The following is an 11,078-nucleotide window of genomic DNA, read 5'->3' as shown; positions in this document are numbered from 1 at the left end:
CTGGTGTGTCAGTAAGAAACACAGCTTGCTCTCACCTCTAGAAAGGAGCCTCAAGTGGTGGGTATTTTACTTTCTTGCCTTGGAGTTCACAGTATTTGGACTGTAGACACAGAGAGGGGGGCTGAAGGAACCATAGGGACTTACAGTTTCCCCAGTCTTTGGCTTAATTGTTTAGAGATTTCAGGGAAGCTGGGTTCCTTTGGCTATAGAATTCCAAAGGTTGCAGATCCAAATGTTAGTGACCAGATCTGGAAATGTTACTCTGAGCATGCCATTGCAGCATGTCCCTGTACATGTCTCTCTCTCCAGGGAGATGGGAGAGGAGGGCAGTGAGGTTTTCAGTTTCCAGCAGGTATTTGTATATAAAGGTTCAAATTAAGAACATTCATTGTGTAGGAAGGTCATTCATCCACTGTACCATGGCACATAACTATTCTCCAAACTGCAAAATCTTTTATTTTACCTGTTGAATTCGACAGTATTCTACTTTCTGTTTATTATTGTGGTTTGGAAAGTGTGGAAGAGTATAAAGGAATGACTCTTGTTTGCACAGGAACCAAACCAAAACAAGCCCTTGCACATTGTGTATTCTTTGCCTGGTCAGGCATGCCAGGTGAGGGCATCTGCTCCTTTCCTACCTTGACTGCAGCTCTAGAGAAAGCAACATGCATAGGTCTGCAATTTTGGAAGGATTAAGGCCATTATTAGTGACTTCTTTTGTGTTGCTTGGTCATTTATGTGGTGTCAGCAGTTGAAACTTGCATGAGAAAATTTAGTGACAAAAGAAAGCCTGTCATGAATATGTAAACACGTGTGTAGCCCAAACCCTTGTATTTCTATTAGTGTTAGAGTTTTGATCCAAGAACTAAATGAAGTCATGCATTTTGCTTTGGTGATACCTAGCTTCTGATACTTAAGTGCTTAAAATGAATTTATATAAAAATTAAATAGCTCAAAAGTGTTTCAAAGTTGTTGTTGTAGCGCCAAGGGCAGGTCAGCAGAGTGTGAGTGGTATTACTGCCTCCCTGAGTTTCCCTGGCGTGTACAATGCAGAATGTGTTGTAGTGCTCTGATAATATCTGTTCCACACGACAGAGGAGCACTACCTGTTGTTGAGCCAGATGTCAAAATGTCAGTAGCCAGTATAGAAAAATGTCATTCCCACTGCTGATGAGGAGTTGTCATAGAGATAATGCCAACCAGACTTGCAGAGGAAGTTCACTGCAATGTTGAGATCCCCAATCTCTTGACCAGCAGTTTAACACCCTGACCACCTTGTTCAGAAATTTATCTTGCAGTGTTAAGCAGTTCAAATAAAGTCTGCTGCAATTATGTTAGCACTGTGTTTTGGCAAAGGAAATCTTCCAACATGAAGCACAGTTTAATACAGGTAAGATGAAAAATCCCCAAAATATTAAAGAACCATAAAAAAGAGATTTGGGGGCGGTTAATTAAAAATTCAACAATAAAGAAAGAACTGCACTTTTTTTTTGTTCAAGGACAAGTTTTTATCACCCACGTGCATGGTGGGGAAAACCTAGCCTCTTTTTTCTTGTACTGCTGTGGGCCACATGCCACAGGAAGGGGCTGTACTTGTGTTGGGGAAGATGTGCATAGGTGGTGTGCAGCTTCATACCACAGTGTGCAGAAGGAGGGGAAAGATCAGTCTCTCCTAGCTCTCTTGTGCTGCTGTGTGGCACAGAGTAGCTCTAGAAAGGGAAAGGGAAGTCTTTTCCAATTAATAATCTACCCTGAAGCTGCCATGCTTAACAAAATCATGTATGCTTGAACTTATCCTGAAGAGCAGCAGAGCAAATACCTCCCTGCCACCCTCCAAGGGCTCTGCTTGCACACTCCTGGCAGCTTTGCACTTGCTCTTCGTAGCAGCCCTGAAAGGCAACAAGGGAAAAGACCACGACCAAGCAGCGGCAACAAGAAGGGTAAGAAAAGATCCCATTTTATCTCTGTTCTCATGGAAAGTGTCACAGGATGTTTAATGTCCTTTCTGAGCAAAGACCTGCTGTTTTCCAGATCTTGCCCAAAAACACATGCAGTATTCAGCAGGCCACTTAGTTTATCTTTCTTGGATAAACAGAAGGCTGCTGGAATTTGAAACTTGTTCCAAGAGTCTAGGGTCCAAATCTGCATGAGCCCTTCCCCTGGTCTGGGATTTTGAACTGAGTTTGAAAATTTAAAGACTACCAAACAGCAGCATGATTCGTAATGGGCAGGAAGGGCTGGTGTGTGTGTCAGAGGACCATCCTTATGCACAAGTTCTGGCGTTATTTCCACTCTTGAATGTTGCCTGACTTTGGAACCGCTTAAAATGTCTTATAAAAAGTCTGAGAGCACTGATCCACAAATCCCAGTACTGACTTTGCCTCGATGGGAAGGAAAAAAAAAAAAATCCCTCTTAACGCGATGAAAGCTCCCGTGGCACTGCTGAGACGCACTTTTTCGTGTTGGTGAAGGTACCACGAAGGAGGGACTCCGACTCTCTCCGATGACAGCGTGACGGAGCCGGGCGAGGGGCAGCTCTCGGCCGAGCGCACCGGGCCCCGCCGCGGGGAGCTGTGACCCTTCGGCCAGGTGGGCGACCGGGACGGCCGGGCAAACTGCGGCGGGGAGGGGGCTGAGCCCAAACCGAGCCGCTCCCCTGTCTGCGGTGCTGGGGGCCGCGGTCACGGCGCCGCCCCGGCCCCGGGCCCGCGGAGCCTCCGCCCCCGCGGGGAGCGCGCACGGGCGGCCGCTTTCCGTGACCCTGCCGGGCGTGAGGGACCGCGTTCCGTGACCCCGCAGGTAGGGTGTGAGGGGCCGCGTTCCGAGACCCCGCAGGGTGTGAGGGGCCGCGTTCCGAGACCCCGCAGGTAGGGTGTGAGGGGCCGCGTTCCGAGACCCCGCAGGGTGTGAGGGGCCCGGGGACAGCGAGGAGGGAGCGAGCGGCGGCCCGCGGGCACAGCGCGGCTCCCCGGAGGAGCGGCTGCAGCCCAGCTGCTTTCGTGCGCTGCCTGAGCTGTGGAGACTTAGAACTGTGGAAACACTGAAAAATAAATAAAAATTATTTTAAACGCCGGTATTTAATGAAGGAACTGAATATATGTGCACACATATATATGTAAAAGCTGTTGGTCAGGTAAGATGCTAGTCAGGTAGACAGCGTTTAAGGATAAACAGCGTTTCAAGTTGCACGATGGTAAGAGGAAACTCAGGTATCTTTTATTTCTGTTGCATAAGCAGGACAAATGTACCTGTTCAGAGGCAGGTGTGAGAGGCAGTGCTGGATCCACGGCTGTCACTGGGATGCCCGTGCACGGCTCTGGTTGTGTGTGTGTGTTTGTGTGTGTTTGTGTTTGTGTTTGTGTGTGTGAGCGGCTCCCCAAAGAGCTCTGAAACCTGAGGCTCAGGCTGCTCAATGACGGGCTGCAGAGCTGGCCTGTAGTCTTCTAAAGGGACAGTTTGCAAATCCCAGCAATCCATAGCCTTAACAGCCTTGAAATTTCTTCTGGGATATTAACGTAGTGAATTTCCAGGAGAATTCTTACTCCCTTGTAGGACAACCAGGTGTGCAGTAATAGACTTGGGCTAAGTGGTCTTGTAGGGAATTGTCTGTTCACAGGCTGACTAAATTCAGGGAATCTATTCAATGAAAAAAAGAAGCCAAAAGATACAGTGAGAATTATCCTCATTTTGAACTTTCTGATAATTTGCCACTCATTTATCGACCTGTTCTGCTTAATATCTTTACACGTAAGTTGTTAATTAGGTATTTGGGATGAATTTGTGTTTGTGTGATAGCATTCTGACTGAATTGATTTCATTAAGTTAACAAGCTGGTTGGGACAGCTGAGCCTGCTTGTTGTTGTAAGTCCACTCCTACAGCGGCAATGAAGAAACGTTTCCGTTAGCGCTGGGAAACTGGAGGATAACATGAAAGTTAACGAAGTGAAACAGAATTGCATTTTCCTCAGAGTGATTCTATTATGCCTCATTTAGGGCCATGTTATTGCTCACCTCAAATCATTAGCTGTTACTGTCTTTCTGTATTTTTTCTATTTCTTTTTTAGTGCTACATAGCTCATAATATGTTCTTGTTTTATATTTTTTTCAGTTGCACTGTATTTAGTGTTTACTTTTCTGTTTTTTGCAGCAGTGTAACAGAAGCTGTATTTTAATGGAAGGTTTCTCTGGGCTTCCATAAAGGGTTTCCACATTAATGCCTTTAAAATTCAATCATTAACTTTTGCCTTCACCTGAAGGTAGAAAGTGATGATGAAAAACAATATAGCACCATGTGTAATTTGGTTTTACAAAGCTTTATCAGAATTGATTCAGCTGATATGTAAACAGGGGAAACCTCACTTTCTTCTCGCCCCAGCTTGCACATTCACTTCAGCTTGAAGCTGTGCACGTTTACCTGACAGCTGCAGCACGGGCTCCCGACTGGTTGGATTTGCTGAGTTGGTTCTTGTCTGCAGCTGTGAGGAAGGGGACCAGGACACCCCCAGGGATCCCTTCCGGATCTATATTCCCAGGCCAAGGTCCAACAGACTGGGCACAGGAGGGGAAGATTTTTCAGATGTTTTGGTGCAAACACAATTGCTTCCTGAGGGAGAGATTTGGCATGTGTTTCCTGAGAGAACCGTGCTTGCGTAAGCAGCCCCTGCCACCCTCTGCGCTGGACTAGCACAGCCATTTGTGGGGCTCATGGGGAACTGCACTGGCTTCAAAAGCACCTTTTCCTCTTTTTTATTCATAACTTTTTACCCTGATTTATCTGACTGTGTGGCTGCTGTGTCAGGGCTGAGAAGGTGGCCTGAAAGGAGGGAACACGTGGCAGGGAGCAGGAGGTAAAGGCTGTTTCTGCCAGCATCACTGCTGCTGAAAGAAGTAATTGCTTATCAAACTGTGTTCGGAGGGGATGATGACGTGGTTATGGCAGTTGCCTGAAAAACGGAGCTGAATGCTCAGATATCTTAATGCAGCTGTGTGCACGTGCAGTTAGTTAGCTGTATACATGAAGATACGATTCTCTGTTTCTCGTGTAACTCTGAGTTTTCACCCAATGATTTTACTTTCATGATGTACAGCTACGTGTACAACTTAAGGATACATTCCCTATACTATTGTCTCTTGGAGTATATTCTCTCTTTTCTGGAAAACAGACCTAGGCGTCACAAGAGTATGAGTTTTGTTAATCAGATTATATTTAGCTGAAATAGGTGAATGCCTAAAATTCTAAAAGGGAATATTAAACCACCCCTAAGAAGGTGCCTCTAATCCTAGAGAGCATAATTGTTACATGCATGCACTTTACTCTGCTTTACATTTACATAAAATGTTAAATATGCTTTTGCATGTAGTGTAGACCTGCTGTTAAATTATGAATAACAGAAACAATTGGACAAATAGCACTGTTTTAATTGATACGGTGAGACTAAGAAGTCAGTTTAATGTAAGACTTCTATAATCTGCTACCATTTATTTTAGTCTGGAAAGCACTGATGCTTTTGTGCATTGTTTTAGGACTTTTTCATTCCTACTTGACGTTTTCATTCCTACTTTAGACACTTTGTTTCTCTGTCATGGTCCTATTGTAACCAGTAAGAAAACACAGCACATTGTCCATTTAGCAGGAGTGCATATTTAGAGGATGATGGTACATGTTCTTGTTCATAGAACTGGAAGGAGAAATTATGTGCTATTAGTGTCTTTATTCAACAGAGAAAAATCACTTTTTCCCCTCTAACCGGAAACAAGAAACTTCATGACATTGAAGAACAATATCTTTACTGTCCTGTGGTGGGTCACTACAGCTGTAGTTTGGATTATCTTTGTAGAGTCTCACATGGATTTAAAAAAACATATTTAAAGAAATAAAAATCATATTTTTATCCATTTTTTCCTAAGAGGGTTTTCTTTACAGCAGCCTTACTAGAGCAAAATACGTATTTTATGAGCTATATTGTTGCCTATGTTAATTGGCACACATTGATGTGACTGTGAGCAGTAGAACTGCAAGCTACATCTTGCCTGCAGGAGGTGGGCTTCTAGCCTGCAGGATGGAGACATTTGGAAAGGTGCAGTTTTTAAAAACTGAAGCTGTCCAAGCTAATCACTCTGTTTTTCTTCACTGGAAATGAAGGTGCTTCCTAGGGAGCTTATTGAGCTGATAGGTTTGTTTTCCTCTCTGGAAGCTTTCTGTTCTTGCTGTGCAGTGGAAGAGCTGTTGCCAATGGGGCAATGAGTTGTCAGCTGCTCTGGGTGAAGACCCCCAGATACAGACTCTCTTTTCCTGGATTGGTTCCTTATCTCTCTGCAGCTTGTAGGATGCTGTCTGTTACTGCATGCAGGGAGAGCTGCGATCTTCTACATATGAAATCTTTGGTGTTCAGGTCCCTCATCCTCCTGTTTTTGGAAGAAGCATTTTTCAGCACCGGAGGGTGGGTGCTGCTCAGATTACACCTGCCTGGCACGGTCACAGACACGGTGGCAGGAGAGAGGAGCCCACGGAACTCAGGTATAGCCAGGTGGCACTTCTCTGTCCTTGCACTGTAAGATCAAAATCCACCACTTTTATCTCTGCAGCATTTTAAGCTGTGCAGGCCCCTGAGGCAGCAGATAATCTCTTCAGCAGCGAGATGAGCTATTCATTGGTAAGATTAGCCAGCAATTTGTGGCAGATTTCTTCCCCAGAGCCTGCAGTGGCTGGGGATTGTAGAACTGGCTTGAGGGCATACAACAATCTATTTTGTTAGTGAGTTGGGATGAATTTAGTCTTCATTAGTAAAACTCTGTCAATTACTTTGCATACAGTACAAATACTACTGAATAGTTGTTTCTCAGCTGCAGTTCAGTGTTCGACAAGTACAAGTTATCCAAGATACTATTGCTGCTTTTACTTGACTTTAAAAAAAAAAGTAACAGCATTTTTTGTTCTTGTTTGGTTTATGTGTCATATTTATTAGTTTTTACTTTTGTTCGATGAGATAATGAAGCGAGAAAGCAGTAAATGAAGAATCTTTAGTGTTTATTTTTAGGCAACGTTACCAGTTCGCACTGAAAAACTGTTGGCCTTTTTCCCTTTTTTGTGTTTTATTGTAACATGATTTTCTGGGCTTTGGTATGGATGCTGTCTCAGAGCATGATGTAAATAAAAGAAAAATGAAGCAACTGTACTTTTATAGTGTGTATTTTATGTCTGGTCTATGTAAGGGATGTACATCCATGCTTGTATGCACCAGGAATCAGGCTCACATTCTGCATCAGCTTGCAAGTTGGGTAATGCTATTTGAGTGGAAAGGATTAAAAACTAATGTAAAAACAAGATCTGGGAAATAATCTGGGCTCCTTTTTCTATTAAACATTATTTTCTTCAGCTGTTCTCATTGTCACTAGCATCTATTCATTTTCTGGGGAACACTGTCCTTGAATGCTTTTTGAGTGGTAAATACATTAGTTACTACTAAAGGGTTATCGTAATTGTCCAGAAATAATGATCATGGGAAGCCCTGAGACCATATATGTATATTTATTAATTTATTATGTACACATTAGTTCTTTTAACCTTCTGGCAGGTAAATTATGGTGAGCCCCTTTGTCACCCTTTCCAGCTCTCCAAGTTTCTTGTGCAACATGTGAGTGACTGGAATACCATCCAGATAATTGCTATATCTTGCCAAGAGATATGACCAAACTTCAGGGATTCTTCAGCTTTTGTCACAGACTACCAGTGTACTTGTCTACACACACCATTTATACTCTATTTCTTCTGGGGTAACAGTGTACCTAATGACTGAAAGCTTTTCTCAGATCTATTTGAAGCATTAGGTGAGAGTGCAGATGAAAATATGGTAAAGGAAATTTCAGTTCTCTAATGTAATGTTAGAAGCAAAGCTCCTGATAGAAAACAAATAGAAGAAGAAGAATATATTTTCTTTGGATATTTAAAAAAGGAAAGCTGTTTCCAGCTATTGCAGAAGGTCCTGGAGGCAGGTTTTGTGCATCAAAACAGAGAAGATGTTTTAGCTAGCAGCCACAAAATTCCTGCATCCCCCTTCCTGAATAGGACTGGAAGTATTTTTGGAGCTAGGACTTCAGCTCCTCATCCTCAGCAGGACAGTGCTGACATTTTTCTCTCCCTTTGTTCTAGATGGAAACAGTCTCCCATCTTTCACTTTTTTTTTTTTTTTTTTTTTTAAATAAACTCGGAAGTTTTCTTCCTTCCTGCTGTTTCTGGATTTCTCTGAATGCTGATGTAATGATTCATATTTCCCAGATGTGAACTGCAATTGTGGGAAGTGGGATCTTTCCCCTGCCTCTCTAGGGGTTTCTTGGAGTCAGTGGTGCTGCTGGGTTTCCTAGTTAACTTCTCTTGATTCAAATGGTTTTCCTGGTGTTTTGGGGGCTGCTTCAGTACCTAATAAGTCATGTGTTAGAGTGTTCATTGTAAACACATCTTAAACTAGTTTGGCTTTGAGAGCTTCTTGAAGACCTCACAAAAGTCCTTAATTTAGTCTGTAGACATAATCAAATACCTCCTCTTGTCTGTTTGAGGCCTTATCAAGTTGTCATGTTTGACAATATCAAGCTCTTGTGGCAGAGGAGTGCTTGGAGGTTGTTCAGGCAACCTGCTGTTGGTTGCACATTTGAGAAGGGAGCACTGTAGGGCTGTGCTTCTCTGTGTTCACTGCTCCAGCGCCTCTCTGCTCTGTCTTCTTTGGTTGACACTGCAGGGGAGCATGGATTCCATTGCTGTGTTACTCCTACGCGTTCCCAAAAGTACCAGAGTATTTGGATTGGTAATTTGTTGACTTTGTGTTTATTCCTCTCTTCCAAAAGCCCCTGTAATCAGCCTTTCAAGCTCATAACCTTTATTTCCCATAAAAGTCATTATAAGAACAGGGAAAAGAAGAACTGAAATAAGGAGAGTCAAACCCAAAATGGTTCCACATTCAAGGCATGTGCCAGGTTGCTGAAATGTTGAATACAGTCTGTCAGCTATTGAGCTTGAAATTTCCTGGGCCAGGGGCATGATACTCAGCCTTGCCTATACCAGTGAGGATATGTAAATATCCACAGCTGGTTTTAAAATTAGTTACTGCACTGAACTTGATGGGAATAGAGGTTTCCCTTTCCATCATATGGGCTAACTGGTCATCAAGGGCTAACTAGAGTTGGCCCTTGCAGAATTGATTTGATGTGCTATTGCCATTTGAATATGTTGATGTTGTTACACCTCTCATAGTCAGCTACTGTTCAGCTACTTTGCATTTTTTTTAAAGAAGCTAACTAATTTCTGGTAGTTTGATTTTGTTTGTTTGTTTTTAAACATTGCAGCCTTTCAGATGCAATCCTATCAGTTTGGATAACAAACCACTGCCTATCTATATTGACCACGATCATGTCCTTGCTGCCACATGTTCCTGGAGAGTTCTGTCCCTGTTGACTATCTCTTGGCAACCCTGCTTTTATGCAAACATCTTAAATTACACTTTCTTCCATAAAAGCTTGAAAGATACACTATCTGACCTCCTTCATCTAACAAGCCAACAGTACTTGTTTTGACTAAAGACCATTTGGGAAGCTTCTCCATAAAGTGCCTTCTGCCTGTTGACTCCCTTTTGTTCTCTATCTAAACTTTTGTAATATTTTTTATTGATTTATTTAGTCTGAATGGTCCTTGGGGCAGCTATAGTGTGATAACATTAGTAGAAATCCAAAGTGCATTTTACAAGGGACTGAAAAAAGAAAGAGAGAGAATATTGGAATGGAAATCAGCTGACCAAGAAAAGCCAGCTGAGAGGAGCAGCACGTTCCCTCTTGAAAGGACTGAGTTAATACAAAGTCCAGGTAGTTTCTCCATTTGACCAATATTGTGTTCCAATAACAGATAGAGGTTTTTGTATGAAAGCTGTTTTCAGTGTTGAGTATAGAATTAACAATTTTCTTTGTTTCCTCATCTAAATCAGTTCGGACTATTTCTCTGTACATCTGGTATTTTGCATTGAAAGTGGCCCAAATATTTAATTTGGGAAGTGCAGCTGCCATAAAATACAATTTGATGACAGTGGAAAAATTAGTATTGGATGAACAATATGTTGAATGTGGCATCACAGCTGATCACAAAGGACCCTGAAACTCTCAGCAAAAATATTCAGTTTCTGTCATTATGTACTGAAGGACATTGCTTCCACCCTAAACACGTGAAAATCTAAGCAGTCGAAAGAGGACACAGTTGGAGAACAATTAAATTGGTCAAATTTAATTTTCATTTTTGCAGGTTGGCACGTGGCTGTGATGAAAATTGGCAAGGTAAAAACAATTTGTTAGCAGAGTCATCCCTGTGAATCCCAGCCAGAGCCAGCTTCCTGTCGAAGCAAACACTGTTATTTCTGTACCCTCTTTAGCTCTGTGGGACACAGCACAGATCCAAAGCTTTGAACATTCCCCTTCTGGTTAGCTTAGGGATCCAGATGTAGAGTAGGCAGGGCAGTACAGCAAAGCAGTGCAAGTGAGAATGGGAAATCTAGGATGAACTGTGACTCATTCCCTGACTGGTCTACCATCCCCTGCTCTTCATGAAGCCAGTGTTTCATCTCTTGTTTGTGGTCAGAGCTCTTTCTATCAGTGCCCATTTAATTTAGCCTGATGGAGTAGCAAGTTGGAAAGAATAAATAGAATTATCCCACACAGCTGGTGTATTTTTAATCAAGTTAATGGCGTGGAGAGTAATCTTTGAGGGGTTGCAACCCTCAGATGATGTACCCTATGATGTAGTTCAGCATTTGGCTTATAGTGCAAGCTACATAAAATCAGCCCACACGTGACTGATGGTAAAATGACACTTGTTAGTTTGCAAGCTTTGTCTGTCTGCCAGAAAGCGTGGGTTAACAAAGTATTTCAGATGAGAGGTCTTGCATATGGGCGTCCTGGGCATATCAGCAGAGGTACTTTGCAGAGTGTTCCTTTAGTAGGCAATTTTTACTTTTACCCAAATGAGAAAGTAAATCTTGGGTGACAGTTGTGAAAACATAGTACATGAAGCAACTTCTAGAAAAGAAAAAATCCCTTCATTTTAC

At 42.6% G+C, this 11,078-nt stretch overlaps 1 protein-coding gene across 3 annotated transcripts in view; it reads left to right on the top strand.

The window, feature by feature from the left end:
• Window positions 1-1,660: 1,660 nt before the first annotated feature.
• The window catches only part of SLC16A12 (solute carrier family 16 member 12), a 35,412-nt gene continuing 25,994 nt past the window's right edge, over window positions 1,661-11,078 (top strand). The window contains exons 1-2 of one of the 3 annotated variants that reach the window (XM_088059947.1): window positions 1,661-1,940; window positions 2,472-2,589. The gene's annotated coding sequence lies outside the window, so the exon portion shown is untranslated. Of the gene's footprint in view, window positions 1,941-2,223; window positions 2,590-11,078 lie in introns of those variants that run through there. The other 2 variants (XM_088059948.1, XM_088059949.1) reach the window with 2 other exon arrangements.

The sequence above is a fragment of the Pseudopodoces humilis genome, chromosome 9, assembly GCF_049639895.1.
Source record: "Pseudopodoces humilis isolate 2021_Gansu_Grassland_sample_001 chromosome 9, ASM4963989v1, whole genome shotgun sequence".
Lineage (NCBI taxonomy): Eukaryota > Metazoa > Chordata > Aves > Passeriformes > Paridae > Pseudopodoces > Pseudopodoces humilis.
Note: the sequence above shows the minus strand (reverse complement) of the source record. Positions and strands in the feature narration are given on the sequence as shown.